A 17929-nucleotide genomic window follows, 5' to 3' on the forward strand; every position below is an offset into this window, starting at 1 on the left:
TCCCAGCAGTAGAAATATGGGTGGAGGAGCTCCTCAGAAGATCTGGTTGGCAGGATATCCAAAAGGAACATATATTAAAAAAAAAAAAAAGTATTACAATTGTTATTAGATGAAGTGGAGGTTTTGTGGATACGAGGAAGGGCAGAATGAATATTCATTAGGAGAGCTTATTTAGCAGGGAAGAAATGCATTCTTTATTATTGGGCAATGTCTAATCCACCATCTGTTTGATTTTGGAGGAATAAATTATATAGCTTGATGTTAATGGAACAACAGGATGCTAAATTCTCCCCAAGGAGAAAGAAGTTTCTACTGATACGGGGGAATTATATCCAGTTGTTGCCACTGAAAGTTTGAAGTTTGATCATGAACTCTAAAGTACTGGATAAGTGAACATAAGCGGATGCTTAAAGGATGTAAGAGTGGACAAGAGGGAAATAAAGGAGGACATAAAAGCAGGGGGGGATGAATGTAAAAAGCAAAAATGTGGATATTGCTATTAGAAATTGCTTTAGTAATTGATTTGTTTTCTGTATTATACTTGCTGGTCGATGTATATTGGACTAAAATTCTATATAAGGTGCTGTAAAATTTGACGCAGAATAAAAACACGCTTAGCATGATTCTATGAACCATGCCTAAAGTTAGAATGCACGTAAAGGTCGACCTCGTGACTAAAATGTAGGCGCGACTATTTATACCAACTAGAACCCGATGTAAATGTCCGCGCCTACATCTGTGCGGATCGGGCCCATTCTTTAACAATGCAACCCACCCATGCCCCTTCCATGGCCACACCCATTTCGAGATCTGCAAATTAGAATTTACACACATCCCTTTATAGAATATGCTTAGGAAGCTGCCCACGTAGTGGGGCATTTTTGACAGTACGTCTAAGTCCGATATGGACATCCTTAGAAGTGTGTCTAAAATGTGGATGCTGGAAAACGTCCATTTTCAAAACTGCTAGACGTCCATCTTTTAAAAAGAAAATTGCCTATTTAGACACCTTGACCATCAGGATGTCCAGTCTTAGGCAGCCTAACTTTTTTGGCCATTTTTGAGCACAAAAACATCCCAAGTTCAAAACGCCCAAATCCAGACCATTTGGATGTGGGAGGGGCCAGCATTGTAATGGAGTGGCCACACAGACATGCCAACAGAGCACTGGGGCTCCTTAGAGGGCACTGCTGTGAATTTCTCTTAAAGGGGGCCAGATGTGCACCTCACCATAACCCCTTTATAATGTATGGTGAGCCCTCCAAATCCTAATATACCCACCTGCCTACCACCTCAATTGGCCTTATGACTCAGCGGGTGGTGGACACCTGGAACGCGCTTCCCGGAGAGGTGATAAGACAGAGTACAATTCTGGGGTTCAAAAAGGGACTGGATGACTTCCTGGAAGCGAAGGGGATTACAGGGTACAGATAGAGTTACCTTACAGGACATTGAGCGAATAGGGTATGGATATTTTAGGTTAGGTAGGGAACACTTTCAGGTCATGGACCTGGGGGGCCGCCGCGGGAGTGGACTGCCGGGCACGATGGACCCCTGGTCTGACCCAGCAGAGGCAATGCTTATGTTCTTATGACTGTAGGTGGCACTTATATGGCAGTATAGTAGGGTTTTGATGGACTCACACTTTCCGCCATAAATGTAGTAGTTAGAGTGGTTTATGGGCCTTGGTCTTCCTCTCACTAGCCCATCCACCGCCTACTTAAGACACGTGTGTGCTGCTCTACTAGGCTTTCCTATTCCAGGTACTGCTTTTCTAGAGAAAGATAATGTATTTATTGTTTCATTCAGATCTTTGTGGAGTAAAATGTGGGTCAGTGACCACTGGGGGAGTGTGGTGGTCATTACTTAATCCCTCCAGTGGGCATCTGGTCAGTTTGGGTTCCTTTTTTGGCACTTAGATTCTTTTAAAGTCAGTCTAGCTCTAGACGTCTAAGTTCTGTCCTGGATATCTTGGGAAATGTTCGTTTATCACTTCAAGGTCTCCAAGTGTTAAGCATGCCCAAAGCCCACTCATAACACGCTTCCAACATTCCCCCTCGAAAATTGGATGCGCAGTGACTAAGAATCCTAGCAAAATGTCTAGAAAGTCGGTTTCAAAAATAGGTACTTGGACGTTTTAGTGAGAAAAACATCCAAGTGCCGATTTAAGTTTCAAGTTTATTGATTTATTTTTTTAAATATATTTATTTATAAAATTTAGACATTATTATCAAGCATATCATCTTGTACAGAAAGTGAGATTTATTTTTGATATACCATCTATCAAAATACATGTCTAGACGGTGTACATTATAAAAAAAATTTATAGGAAACAGTTAAACTAAGTAAATAAAAACAATAATTTATCCGATATTAAAAATACTGGGCAAATTCAGATTAACCTACATGAAACGGAAGGAAAGTAGGGGAGGGAGAGGTTGTTTTAAATACATCGAAGTAAAATTAATAAAAAAGGGCGGTAAGTGAGGAGCGGCAAAGACATTAGGGGGGAATCATTTCAAGAGAAGTATTAGATGTTTCAAAGCTACACATAAGTCAGGGAATTAAAAGGCAGAGGCTGATTCTAGAGAGTAAAAGCATCTTTAAAGAGGAAAGTTTTAAGTTTGGTTCTCTAATCGAATGTCTAGTGGAAGGGCATACCACAGAGAGGGGGCGGTAACTGAAAAGATGGATTTGTGAGTAGTGTCGTAAAACAATTCCCGTATTGACAGTATAGAGAGTAAATTTTGATTATTTGATCGGAGAGCCCTTGATGATGAGTAAGGGATCAAAAGTTTATCTATGAATGCCAGTTGGTTAGAGTTTTTGTTTTTGTTTTGATGTCTTAGTGTTTTGAAACTGAGCCCCATAAATTATAATTACTGCCAATTACTGCTGATAATTGCTTCTTAGTGGCCAATTATTGGTGCTCTTTGGCTTGTTAAACAATTAAGTTGCTTGTTCAACTTAGCCACATGGTCAAATTTGCACACACAACTTTAGTCACCCTATGGAACCCGCCTAGAGCTCCGACTTGGGAGGATTCGGAGGGATAGAATCTGAGGGACTGTGTGTTGGCTTATAATAGTCACAGTAAAAAGAGATTTTAAATAAAAAGCAAAGCTATGGGGTCAATATCCAGCCCCTGGCGGTCAATGTTTATTTGGCCACTTCCAACGTTATCCCTGGGCGTGACATTGAAAATCTGAGCATATGCTGCCCTCTCCTTCCTTAATTAACCTGTGGTTGCGGAGTTCAGACTTGCTACCGATGAGAAGTTTCTACCATTGGTGAAGTCACCTGTCACCCTTGTTGAAGCCTTGTCTTTTCCAATTAACCCTCCTGTTCGGTGCTTGGAGGCATTAAAGTTGTATCTGTTTCTGTGTCAGGCAAATACACTTCTATTTGCCTGCATAATGTGGCACAGTTACTGCAACAACCCCCTTGTAACTCTTGTGAACTTGTTAATTGCTTTGTTAATTCTCTTTCAGCTTTTTCCATGTAGTGTGTTAAGTTATATTACATTTTATAAACTTCTTCACAATGGGCTAGATTCACTAAGCAAACCGATCGTGTACCGCTCTGTTTGCGCTCACTTTCCTACTACGGCTCGATTCACTAACCTTCCTCCAGACCCCATCCGCACCCTATCCGATCTGCGCATGCAAATGAGTAAAAAGGCATGTAAATTTCTTAAGGCATCGAATCATGAAACCATTTCGTCCAAACTGACTGGCCTTTCCGTTCCAAAAAGTTTTGACTGCTGAGGATCAGTCGCTTTACATCCTCATCGACTATTCCTGCCTTGCAACTGCCGCGTGCATGTTAAGAACCCCATAAAAATATATATCTACTCTGCAAAATATCCAAAATATATGTAAACTTTCATGTACATAAGAGTTAGAAATATATTTTTTTATTTTTTTGGAATGCGCATAGCGAGCGCGGGAGTGAATCTCAGATTTGTAATGCGCATGGCAAGAAAATCGCAGATTAGCCCCGAACTCTCCTTGCACATTGTACATTTCATATATCAATGCCAAATTTTTTTTAAAAAATCAAAAATAACTTTTAAGGGCCAGCAATCCCTCCCCCCTTCATTCCAGCTAGATTGTCGCATGCATCTGATGCCTTTCGTGCTTCACGGCAGAAAGAGCTGCACAGCCTCCTGGGATTCGTAGGCTGTATATAACACTGCGTGATCCCAGCGCATTCAACCGCTGTTAACTGTTGTGCCTTCTAGCAACTTAACAGTTCTTTTCCTGAAATAAATGTTAAGCTGTTTGGAAGTGCGCAATAAACTTTGAGATCGATCCGTAAAAAAAGGATGAACTCGAAGAATTCCACAGCTCGCTCACAAACCTCCGATGCTATTTCTCCTTAAATCTCTCCAACAAATTTTTCAGAAAGCTGCGGTCACAGCTTATACAGCTTGCAACAGCACTTAGAAAAAATAGCGTTTGGTAAAAAAATAGTTCTTATATTGCATTTTCTACAACAACAATGCTTTGCGGTAGACACATTCAGAGCCCGCCAATGACATCCACAATTAAACCCCGCCCCATTTCTACGCAGTGAAGTCCTAAAGAGCTAGCGCATGCGTTATGTGCTTCAAAACCAACAAGGAGACAGTGCGCACGCGTGTCGATCGATGTTACAGCGAGACGTGGGGGCGTGTTTATGATTTGATCATTTGCATGGACAAGCTTTACTGAATCGATCAGCCAGAATGACTCGGAAACGGATAGTACACGAATAGGATCGATTTGTGGACTTTAGTGAATCTAGCCCAAACTCTTTAGATTCATTCCAGACCAAGTACTGCGTAAGCCAAGAGCTTCTTCAAATGTGCTAACTCCTTTTAATTTTTAAAGTGAGCTTAATTTCTTTTCATGCTATCAAGTCACCATCTCCCAATGGGAATTACAAAAGCCAAGAGCAGAAGATATCTTTTTTGCTAGAATTAATTGATCCCACAGCATCCCTTTTAGTCCCATCCATTTCACCTTCACTTTTCATTTTGGCAGCCTCACTTATTCCCTACCCTTTCAAAAGCTTTTTCTCCAGCTCTGAAGTGGTCACGGATTGAGGTTCTAATTTCTCATTTTTTTTAAATATCTGTGATGACGGCATGAAGAGGAGAAATCCGTAACAGGACTGTACGCACTGGTTACGCTGTCCAATTTAAGGGGTCCTTCTACTAAGGCGCGCTAGTACTAAACATTAGTGCACGCTAAACGCTAACTCGTCCATTATATTCTTAGTAAAAAGACCCCTAAGTCTATTCTGTAAAGAAATATAGATACTTAGTTATTATTATTCTTGGTTATGGGCTAAAATATTTTGAATAATATGTGGTTTGGTGCTCTGTGAGAGATCGCTAGACCTGATCGAATGCTGAGCTATGGGATTCGCTGCGATTAAGGAAAAAAGCGTAAGGTGCGTTGCTTCAAAATCAAAAACGTTTAGAATTGCTGGGGTGCATCTATGGAATAATTTACTTGGACATCTAAGATTATGCACCAATTGTACTAACTTTAAGAAGCTCATGTGGTATGGTATGGTATGTGGTATGAGGCCAAAACCATACTCTTCACAAAATACATAAAACCTATCCAGCATGACCAATCCCAATCCAACATCTCATACTCTCTAATACTCTTCTATTTACCAAACGTTATCTAAAACCCTTAATTCACCCTATTCCTATCTCCTAAAAACTTCTACTTCCCGTTGATAACTATTTTTACCCGACATTGTTATTACCTTAAAATTTTATATCATCGCTTATTCTATTCCTTCAAATTTTGAATGTAATTCTTCTTTTAGTTTGGATGTAATCCGCCTTGAACCGCAAGGTAATGGCGGAATAGAAATCACTAATGTAATGTAATTTGTAATGAGGTTCATTTCATTCTAACTGCCTTGATATGCCTTGAGCTTCTGGGAGAACTGGATAGAAATCGAAATAAATAAATAAATGTTGTCACCATAGATTCATGGAAGATGAGATTTTGAGAATATTGGTCTTTTAAGTTAACGTGTTTTATGGCAAATTTTATGGTGTTTGCTATTGGAAGCTGCTTGGATATTAAGCGATCTATAAATGTTTTAAATAAATAAATAAAACCTGCATATTGTTTGGTTATTATTTGCCCCTGACACAGGTGGTGAAACACAGCTGTGTCGGGAATTCTGGATATTGGTGGTGGTATATAAAGCCTGTTTGGATTCAGTTCTTCTGATCTCCTTTTTTGTTTGCTGATGCCTACATTACTACGTAAAATATTAGCACAGAAAATATGGGCATAAACGTATTCAGGACTAGCCAAAAATTCTTTTTTTTCTGCAGCAGGGTAACTTAGCAGCTCTCCTTCTTGCCCACCCTTTACAGTGGCTCTGATCCTCCTTTCAGCCACCCCCATCTATTTATATCAGGAGTGTGCAACCTCAGTTCTCCAGGGCCACAACCCAGTTGAGCTTTCAGGATTTCCCCCGATTAATATACATGAGATTTATTTGCTATTAATATACATGAGATTTATTTGCTATTAACATACATGAGATTTATTTGCTATTAATATACATGAGATTTATGTGCTAATTAATAAACTGGTATATCAGCATCATACTTCCTCAGTTGCACTCCAGCCATGCGTTCTCTTGTGGTTATGGCATAAAAGAAGATTTTTTGATATATAAGAGAAAAACATGGATCGATGAGGAAAAGAGCTGTGTTTGAAGGGGTTATGTTACCCTGACAGCTGTTTGAGGATCCTGTAAAAAAAAAAAAAAGTTTACACATAAAATTTATACAAAATACTTATACAGTATACATAACATGACCATATATGTCCCGTTTTGAATGGGACCATCCCATTTTTAGGTAGCCTGCCCCATTGTCCCCAAGCACAGCTTCGGGACGCCGAAATGTCCCGTTTTCAGGGGCCCACCGAAGGAACAAGTACTGTACCGTAGTGAATACGGCCCCTCCCCCCAGCGGCTGCCTCCTCTCCTGATGTCTTCTGGCAGCGGCAGAGCAGCGCGCCTGCCTGGTCCCGCACCGCTCGCTGAATGTCTACCGTCAGTTCTCACGGGTCCCGCAAGAACTGATGGCAGCCATTCAGTGAGCGGCGCGGGACCAGGCAGGCACGTGAAATGCCTTGTGTGCCGCTCTGCCTCTGGCGGAAGACATCAGGACAGGAGGCAGCTGCCGGGAGGGGTGTTCAGTCCCGTTTTGAGGAAAAAAATAAATGGTCACGTTATGTACACAATGTATCACTGGGGGGAGGGGGGGGGTTTTGAGTTTATGGCTGGAATGCAATTGAGGAAGTGTGATGCAAATAGATTTCATGCATATTCATTGAGAAATTCAGAAAAATGGACTGGATTGCAGCCCATAAGGACCGAGGTTGCCCCCTCCTGATTTATATTCTGTTGCCCCAGTCTCAGCAGAACAGAAATGTTCCCAAGCTGCTCTAAAATGAACCTACTGTATATTGCAGACTATTTTTTTTTTTCTTGAATCCTAAACTAAAAGTTTCTTTCTGTTCTCACAAGTATTGCTAAATTGGATAACATGGTAAAACAAGTCATTGTTCTGTTTTCTTGGACTCCTGTAATCCAGGCCACAAATTCCTAACTGCCCCAAATGCGTATCTACTAGCAACGAAAGACTCTTCCTAGGTTTGCCCTTGGAATCTGTTTCGGGAGTTGGGAATTGCTGTCCTAAGGGAGGATCCGTAACCTCTGTGGGAACATTCGGATTCCCGGAGTTCGGAGTGGGACAATTTTACGCCTTAGCACCACTTCTTCCTGGAGCAGTTTTGGTTTGCAAGAAGTGAAGCGGCTTCTCAGGAACTCAGCCCCATGAAAACGGAAGTCTGAGGGGCGCGCGCGCTGCATTACAGGTATGGGATTCATTTTCGTTTTGCTGTTCCAAGATTCACTTCTCGGTTCCTCAGAAAAGTAGTAGTGATTTCCCAGATACTGTCTGTAAATAGCATTTTATGGATGTATATAGACTTAATAGAAAGTAGACTTCATAACACTGCAAATATTGTCATGTTTATACATTGGGGGGGGGGGGAGGAGGGGGGAGATCGTTTCTCTGAAAAATAAAGACAAAAATTCCATTGATGCTAATTTCTGCTTTTCCCCTGCAGACAAAATTTCTGTGCTATCTACGTACCTGGCATTTTTTTTCTGACTTTTATTTGCAAGTTTAGACTAGCCAGGATTACATTTTTGAACTTCATTTTTTTTTGTGTGTGTTTCTTCAAGATGTCTAAGTACTTTTTCCTGCCAAAATAGTCACCTTAATTCGGGTGCACGTGCAAATAATGATCTGTCAATTTTGTGCTGTTGATCACGTGAAAATCGACACTTATTAGTTCCTCAGGAGTCGGAATTGTATTGCCCCAAGGAAAGGCTCAGCTTCTCACCCCCCTTTTTCTGCTTTTTGCCTGCCTCAGGCGATCAGGTGTTCAACAGTGGCAGGCCAGCAGAAAAACAAGAGAGGGAAGAGGATTGGAGGGTTTAGTTGTTGAACAATGTTAATAGTCTTACATTTGAGAAAACAAATACCTTAAAACCTTGGATTGCAAGTAACTTGGTTAGCAAGTGTTTTGCAAGACAAGCAAAAAATTTGATTAATTTTTAACTTGATATACAAGCAAGGTCTTGCAATACAAGTACATGCAGTATATACGGGTCCCTAGAAATATCTAAGGAAAAGGACCACTTAAACTAAATTAATTTATGGAGCATGTATAGTTGGGCAGACTGGATGGACCACTTGGGTCTTTATCTGCCATCATTTACTATGTTACATCATCACAACTGAGCCGATGGTTCTTCTCTCTCTGACGCTGCGGGAGTGTAGTGACTGTTCTAAATGAGCGAGGTCTTGCAATACCAGTACATACATTATTTTGTATTAAAGTTTTTGGGTTGTGGAATGAATTGTCTGAGTTTCCATTATTTCTTATGGGGAAATTCGCTTTGATATACGAGTGCTTTGGATTACAAGCATGCTTCTACAACGAATTATGCTCGCAAACCAAGGTTGACTGTAGATTAAAACTAATCCCTTGCCAAGAGTCAAGGGGGTAATGTTTTCAGGGTAGGCAATTCTGGTCCTCGAGAGCCAGGTCAGGTTTTCAGGATATCCACTATAAATATGCATGACATAGATTTGCATCTCAAGGAGGCAGTGCATGCAAATCCATCTCATACATATTCATGGTGGAGATCCTGAAAACCTGACCTGGCTCTGGCTCTCGAGGACCGGAATTGCCTACCCCTAGTTTAGGTTTAGGTTTGTCCTCACTGGGACAGAGTCCCCGAGTACACTTATACCCCAGAATTTTGTCTGAAATTCCAAAGAGAAAGTTTGTGCATTCTTTCATTTTTAATTTTTGCCTGCAGGCATTTCACCTCCACCTCCAATTTGTGTGGTAGGCTTTGTAAACAACCTAAAATGTTTACAGTATACACTCAAATATAAACCAAGATTTTTGGGCCAAAAAATGGGGGCCTCGGTTTATATTTGAGTTGGAGCTCCCCCCCCCCCCCCCCCTCAGACCTGTTGCATACCTCCCCTGGGCCTACAATATGCCCTAGTGGTCTAGCGGTGAGCCGGGACAGGAGGGACCCCTCCCATCTCCTGTCCTGGCTGACTCTAAAACAGTCGTCTCAAACTGGCGACCTGGGGGCCACATGCCAAGTACTATTTTGAGGCCCTCGGTATGTTTATCATAATCACAAAAGTAAAATAAAACAGTTTCTTGATCATATGTCTCTTTAGCTATAAATCACAATATTATTATTATTAAGACTTAGCCAAAAGGAAAGATTTATAAATATAAAGAGTTTTACCTCATACAAAATTGTCATTTCTTTAATAAGACATTAACTATTTTTTCTGAGGTCCTCCAAGTACCGACAAATCCAAAATGTGGCCCTGCAAATTGTTTGAGTTTGAGACCACTGCTCTAAAACAACTGACCTCACTCCTGCCTCTCAGACCTCTAGAACTCGTGGCAGCCATTTTAGATAGCAGCACGCTAAATATTAGCGCGTGATAAATGCATCCATAGAATATAATGGACGCGTTGGTGCGCGCTAATATAGCTAGTGCACCATAGTTTTAAAAAAAAAACCTAGTTACTAATAACTTGGAATACCATTGTCATAATTTAGCCCACCTTGATAATTTCCTCCTAATTAAAGGAAAAAGAAATGTCTCTAGAAAGCGCAACGAGCTCCTATTTGGAGAGGCTAACGTAGGCGAGGCTAGGCCGAACAGAGCAAATTAAAATCCTTGGGGTGGAGGCAAAGCCTCCTCTACTGCATTCAGCTCCCATCGCTGATCTGTTCCTTTCAAATTTCGTCCATCTATACCAGTGTCCCGGAAGCCTTTCTGCACCGGGGCACGCTAAATCCATCGCCGTGGCCGGAAGGCGCGCAGACGTCGATGTGACGATGTCACGTGCATGCGTAACCTCAGATCTATGACAGTTGCTTCAGTGGTGGCTGCTGCTCTCCAACCTGTCCAGGGGCCCTTCTGTTCCAGGTGCCGCTCCGAGCGATTCGCAATACTCTTGCCGCATTCCAAGACCACCTGCTCGATCATGTAATCGTCTTCCGCACGGACAACCAGGTGGCCATTTTATTATGTCAACATGCAGGGTGGACACAAAAGGAGTGGAGGAGTCCAAATAAAGACTGGTGAGCTCCAGATGTTTTGCAAACCACCTTCCTTTATATCACAACACAGACTCGACATGTACATGTTTCGGCCTTACGGCCTGCATCAGGAGTCTTGAAGTTTGATATAAAAAGATTAACATCCGATGTTTACTTCAAAAGTGGATTAAAAAAACGGAATACAAAAAGAAAATCGATGTGAAAAACGCCTCCAATGGCAATCTGCATATGTCGAACATGCAGGGTGGGACGGGATCCTGCCCACTTTGCCAAGAAGCGATCCGGATCTGGTCCTGGGCGATCCCTCGCCACCTTTTCGTGAAAGCGGTTTACCTGGCAGGGAGACAGAATGTCCTAGCCGACAAGTTGAGCAGGCTGCTGCAACCACACAAGTGGTCACTCGATCCCGCTGCACTGCATCAGATCTTTACAGCTTGGGGAGCACTGGAGATGGACTCCTTTTTTCCCCCTGCAGTCCCTAGCTCCCACTATGCTGATCCAGGCTATAAACTCCGAACCGTCTGGAGTCCAATGCCTTTTTCCTTGATTGGTGACACAAGTTTCTATAAGCCTTCCCTCCATTCCCTCATAAGCAATACTCTACTCAGACTTCACCAGGACCAGGCCACCATGATTCTCATAGCATCTTGATGGCTATGCCAACCATGGTTCCTTCTCCTCCTGCAGCTCGCATTTCGGGAACGAGGTCTCTCTCTTCCATCCCAGTTTATGTTCGTTAGCCCTCGCAGCATGATATCACCCCCCACAGCCAGTGAGTGCCATGCCACTCTCACCTCCCTTTTTCAGCCATCCTAGAAGCCTCCAGGAAGCTCTCCATGCAATGCTCCTATCGCTTCAAGAGGATTTGTTTAACTGTGTTGACCCCGACACGTGCCCTCTGCTGTCAATGCTAGTTTACTTACTACACCTGTCCAGCTCTGACCTAAAAACCACCTCAATCAGAGTTCTCAGTGCTATCAGTGCCTTCCATTTTCCACTAGATTGAAAGCCATTGTCCAGGCATCTCGTAATCTCCAGATTTATGAACGGCTTGCTCCATACCAGGCCTCCTGTGGTTCCTTGGGATCTGATGAAGCCCCTCTTGACTTCCTCTCTTAAAAACCTTAGCTTGAAAGTGGTCTTCCTTGTATCTATTACATCTGCATATCAAGTTGGTTAACTGCAAGCCCTTGTGTCAGCTTCTCCCTATACGATGTTTTTCCATGACAAGGTCATCCTTTGAACTCACCCTAAATTCCTCCCAAAGGTAATCTCAGAATTTCATCTCAACAAAGCCATTGTACTCCCAGTCTCCTTTCCCAAGCCACACTTTCATCCAGGGGACATGGCACATCGTATCTTAGACTGCAAACGGACTCGTGCCAACTACCTGGCTTGCACCAAGACTCATAGGATCTCCACTCAACTATTCCTGTCCTTTGACCCAAACAGACTGGGAGCTCTTGTCACCAAGCAGATTATCTTCGTATGGTTAGCGGACTGCTCACTCTGTACTGGCCCTGGAGGGCCGTGTCACGGCACAAAAATTCCAAGCCACAGCTATTACAATGGCTTATCTATGTTCCACTCCCATCAAGGACATTTTACAAGGCAACCACCTGGTCCTCAGTCTTCACATTCCCATCCCACTATTGTCTCGACAGATGTCCAGCCAAAATAGTGCTGGAAAACATATTCTCCACTTAAAAGCCACTCTCCCTCCAGCCCTATATGTTTCACCAGGCTCATGGTGCTTCTCAACAGCCCTCTTCTTGGAGACATGACTCTGGCAGCTAGGGCGTCCCACACGTGAGAAGGACTGCCTGTTGGCCTTGTATAAAGCACAGTTACTTACCTGTAACAGATGTTATCCGAGGACAGCAGGCAGATATTCTCACGACCCTCTCATCTCCCCTTGTTGGCTTCTTAGCTTGGGACTGAACTTCAGGTGACACGAGACATGGACTCACCAGCGCATGCACGACATGGGCATTTCTGAAATTCTTAAAGTGGTAGTACACTTCAAACCGTCCATGTTGGGGCTTCATGGATGATGTCACCCTTACGTGAGAATATCTGCTTGCTATCCTCGGATAAGTAACTGTGCTATGTGGTACCAGATGCTAACCTCTAGCAGTGCTGAAGAAGAGAAATTTTCAGCCAGCCAGCTTGTATGTAGAAATCTCTGTTCATTCATGTTAAATTTATTCCTCTTTTAGATAGTATTTGATATCCCACTTTCCAAAGCTGTTACAACTCTTGGCTTTAAAATTTGTCCTTTTAATTTATTACCTTGGCAGATTGTAGGTTCCTTGATTAATGTGTTATTAATTTGTGTCGGTATAGAGATTTCAGGCTGAGAGCAGAGGAGGTGGAGTGTGCAAATTTGGATTTAGAATGTTTCTTTGTTTCCATAATGAATGAGCATTTTAAAATGTCATAGCTCTAGACTAGAGAGAAAAAAGGTTTAAATGTTTGGCGATTGCCTTTAATACTTTTGCAAAATACTTGCTCATATAAACTAGGGATGGGCATTTCTTTGAAATGCCTCAAAAGACTGAGTCAGTTCCACTGTAACGTTATTTATTTAGTCAATTTTCTGTACTGTTCTCCCAGGGGGAGCTCAAAACAGTTTACATTAATTTATTCAGGTACTTGAGCATTTTTCTCTGTCTGTCCTGGTGGGATCACAGTCTAATGTACCTGGGGCAATGGGAGGAATGGGTGATTTGCCCAGGGTCACAAGGAGCAGCATGGGTTTGAACCCACAATCTCCGGGTGCTAAAGCTGTAGCTTTAACCACAGCATCACTCTAGAAATCAACATGTAGTAAAGGTGAGCCAAGTACAGGACAATCAAGCCATTGTGACATCACTGATGAGGTTGGCTCTTAGGCATTGGTGGAATGAGGCATTGTGATGTCACAATACCAGCTCTGGTGATCAGAGGCTGAAGCTTTTCACTCTATTTATTTATTCTATTTTCTATACTGTTCTCCCAGGGGAGCTCAGAACAGTTACATGAGTTTATTCAGGTACTTGAGCATTTTTCCCTGTCTGTCCCGGTGGGATCACATTCTAATGTACCTGGGGCAATGGGGGGGGGGGGGAAGGGGGGCGGGGAGAGAAATGTGTGATTTGCCCAGGGTCACAAGGAGGAGCATGGGTTTGAACCCACAACCTTGGGGTGCTGAGGCTGCAGTTGTAACCACTGCGCCACACTAACCCTCCCTCCCCCCTTTTTCAAAATTGTAGTGTGGTTTTTAGCACCGGCCGCGGCAGTAACAGCTTTGACACTCATTCCTATGAGCATCGGAGCTGTTACTGCCATGGCTGGCACTAAAAATCATGTTACAGTTTTGTAAAAAAAAAAAAAAAAAAAGGGGGGGGGGTAAATTAAGAGCTCTATAAAGTGATCCCTTTTTTAATGTTTTATATGTTTTTTTCGCTAAGGAATTTTTCAGGGTAGGAAAAAAGCCTCAGAATAAAAATGAATGTAGCTTGCTGAGGGGACAAAGCTGAACATATATTAATAGGGCTAGTCAGTTTGCCTAACTCATAAGAACAGCCTCACTGGATCAGACCAATGGTCCATCAAGCCCAGTAGCCTGTTCCCACGGTGACCAATTCAGGTCACCAGTACTTGGCCAAAACTCAAGGAGTAGCAATATTCCATGCTACCGATACAGGGCAAGCAGTGGCTGCCCCAGTGTCTTTCTCAATAACAGACTATGGACTTTTCCTCCAGGAACTTGTCCAAACTTTTCTTAAAACCAGCTACGCTATCCGCTCTTACCACAACCTCTGGCAATGCGTTCCAGAGCTTAATTATTCTCCGAGTCAAAAAACATTTCCTCCTATTAGTTTTAAAAGTATTTCCCTGTAACTTCATCAAGTGTCCCCTGGTCTTTGTAATTTTTGACGGAGCGAAAAATCGATCCACTTGTACCCGTTCCACTCCACTCAGGATTTTGTAGACTTCAATCCTATCTCCCCTCAGCCGTCTCTTTTCCAAGCTGAAGAGCCCTAACCATTTTAGTCTTTCCTCATACGAGAGGAGTTCCATCCCTTTTACCATCTTGATCGCTCTTCTTTGACCCTTTTCTAGCGCCGCTATATCTTTCTTGAGATAAGGAGACCAGAATTGAACGCAATACTCCAAATGAGGTCGCACCATGGAGTGATACAGGGGATTATAATATTCTTAGTCTTGTTAACCATCCCTTTTTAAATAATTCTTAGCATCCTGTTTGCTTTTTTGGCCGCCATCACACATTGGGCGGAAAGGTTTCATCGTATTGCCTATGATGACACCCAGATCTTTTCTTGGTGGTAGGTGCTTAGCAGATTGGCACTTACCACATGTCAAAGTTAGATGCTGTTTGGAGAATCATGCCTAGCAGCATCTAAACTGACTTAGACGCCCGAAGGTATCGCAATGTTAGATGCCACTATATTAAGCCAGGTTTTTCTTGGCCTAATATACCAGCATCTAAGATAGATGCCTAGCGGCGCCCAAGTCAATCCAACTAACAATGCCTACTTTCTGTGTAGACGCCCACTGCAGGGTGGTAGGCACCTACGGACTAATTAGTGTCTTAAAATTGGTTTTTAATGGCACTTTCAATTATCAGTGCCAATTCAAAAAATTTCCTCTCCCCCCCCCCATTTTTTACAGAAGCGCGGAAGAGGTTTTTAATGCCGGCTGGCACGCTGAATGCTCTGTGCTGCTTTGACGCTTATATGAACTCTGTGACCATAAGAGCAGCGCAAAGGATTCAGCGTACTATCTGGCCAAAAACCTGTTCTATACTTTTGAAAAAGGTGTGTGTGTGTGTGGGGGGGGGGGTAAGTTAGGCACCTAGATTGGTAGGCGTTCTGATCTAGTCGCCTACTGGTAGGTACCTTTTTTTTTTTTTTTAGTTAGGTACCTTTTTAGGTAGGTACCTTTTTATTCTTTACACTGCCTCTGGAGACTAAGGCCACACGTGCTTTTACCTGCCTAACCCCTCAGTTTCCAAGGCAAACTATTTGAGCGTTTTTTTTGGCTAAAGACAGATTGGTTTATGCAGATGGAAAAATACCTGTGGGTTCAGTCTGGTGGCTTATTTTAGCCTTTAATGTTTGTCCGCTAGATGAAGGTTTTATTCTCTTTGTCGTTCATGTTGAAGAGTTTCTATAACTGACTCGTAGCCTCTCCCACTCATGAGCGCTAGAAATTCCTCCTCCGCTCATGAAAACTAAAAAGAGGACCTTTTTTACTTAACGGAGAGCTGGAATGTCAGATACTTCCTAATACAACAAAAGAAAAAAGAAGACTCAAAAATCCACAGAAGAATCAATCCAACGATAAAAACAAAAAAACTGTGGATGCTGATGTTCTGAAAATGATTTATTATACGTCCTTTCACAATAAAACCATAAAAATACTTATGAAATAGTCCACTCTACACGGTCCGTGTTTTGGCAAACACGCCTTCCTCAGGGGTAAGTACACTGTTTTTAGTCCATTTCTCTGTTTGTGCATTTGACATCAATTGGACCCCTGAGGAAGGCATGTTGACCAAAACACAGACCGTGTAGAGTGGACTATTTCATAAGTATTTTTATGGTTTTATCATGAAAGATACTTCCTAATATCCAGCGCACACTTGTGCAGCACTTCAGAAATCTGCTTTGAGGTTGAACTTGTAATGTTCATCGTTTGTTAGATGAGTGCTTAGAATGCTCAGCACATATGTTAATTACTGCACTAATAAGTCAGTGTGTTACTAAGATGTTTTAGTCCTCGTAATTAAAACCACATGTCATATTTTACTCAAACAGTCCAAGCTTAATTACATCAATTTATTTTTTTTCAGGAGGATTTTATGTGTTGCTGTGACATTTTAAAGGCGATTCGATAAGGCGCGCCTAAAGTTGGACGCTAGTCGCACGCCGACGTTTATAGAAAAATAGCACTTGCGCACGAGATCGGCGCCATTAATTGTCTCGTGCATAAGTGCTTGGCGCTGTTCTTTAAAATTGGTGCACGCAGTTGCATAGTGTGTCGCCAAAAGTAGGCTGCGCTTGTGGATGGGATAAGAGTGTGTTGTGGGTGAGTCGCCACACGATGCATGAAACTGACCACCCCGCTTTTACTAAACCGCGATAGCGGTTATTAGCGCAGGGAGCCGCGCTGAATGCTCCGTGCTGCTCCTGACGTTTGTAGGAACTCTTAAGAGTGTCGGGAGCAGCGCGGCTCCCTGCGCTAATAACTGCTATCACGGTTTAGTAAAAAGGGGGGGTTATAGAGTACTGTTAGTTGCATGTATCTTTGTCAGTCGTCTGCGGACCTTCTGTTTTTTATTCTGTGAATTCCAAACATAAGTATTTTTGGAGCAATTCTACTTTTCCCTGTACACATAGGGCTCCTTTTGCGTTAGCGTTTTTAGCGCACGCAGCATTTTAGCGCGCGCTAAACCCGTGCTACGCGGCTAGAACTAATGCCAGCTTAATGTTGGCGTTAGCGTCTAGCACGCAGGGCAATTTAGCGCGCGCTATTCCACGTGTCAATGCCCTAACGCGGCTTAGTAAAAGAAGCCCATAGTGGCCCTTAGTATCTTTGAGTCTTATAATTCCATCTCTGGCCTTCCTCCTTTCTACAATATACCTGAAAAATGCCACTTCGTTTGATATCGTTAGCCATTGTTTACTTCCATTCATGCTTTTGCTAGCCTGTTTCTTTCTTTGACTCTTTCAGCTTTATGCAATACTCTCATTTCTGTCTCTTCTTTTGGGATCTTCTATATTTTGTGAATGCTACTTTTTTGCCTTGATTTTTGCACCCAATTCATTGGTGATCTATACCTGTTTTCTCTCTTTCTTGCTTTTAGTTTTGACCCTCTAAGCATATATTGCTGTGTTCTGAGCTATTTAATTATTGTTAGAAAAATCACTTCTGAAGTTTGTTTTTCTGCCCGATCAGGATTTACTTACTTCTCCCACAGAAAATGACAAATGTTTACTTCCCAGGATGATCCGCTGAACATCTGCTTTTCAGAGGACAGAAAGGCCAGTTGTTTCACAGAGCTACAGGGCAATGTGCCTGAGGAGCATATACTTTTTGAACCATCAGTCTCTCGGGGATGTATTGTTCAGGTAATTGTTCTGAGAGGAGTTTCCAGGAGATGTACTATTTTTGTAACAAATTCCATGCAGCTGCATCAGACAAGATCCCT

General features: G+C 42.4%; 1 protein-coding gene across 5 annotated transcripts in view; it reads left to right on the plus strand.

Annotated features, from left to right (window-relative positions):
- LOC117346421 (FRAS1-related extracellular matrix protein 1-like) overlaps positions 1–17929 on the plus strand; it is a 225785-nt gene that overhangs the window by 7398 nt on the left and 200458 nt on the right. For 2 of the 5 annotated variants that reach the window (XR_004536582.1, XM_033915953.1), the window contains exon 2: positions 7628–7910. The gene's annotated coding sequence lies outside the window, so the exon portion shown is untranslated. Of the gene's footprint in view, positions 1–7428; positions 7911–17676; positions 17850–17929 lie in introns of those variants that run through there. The other 3 variants (XR_004536585.1, XR_004536584.1, XR_004536583.1) reach the window with 3 other exon arrangements.

This window comes from Geotrypetes seraphini, chromosome 12 (assembly GCF_902459505.1).
Source record: "Geotrypetes seraphini chromosome 12, aGeoSer1.1, whole genome shotgun sequence".
Taxonomy (NCBI): domain Eukaryota; kingdom Metazoa; phylum Chordata; class Amphibia; order Gymnophiona; family Dermophiidae; genus Geotrypetes; species Geotrypetes seraphini.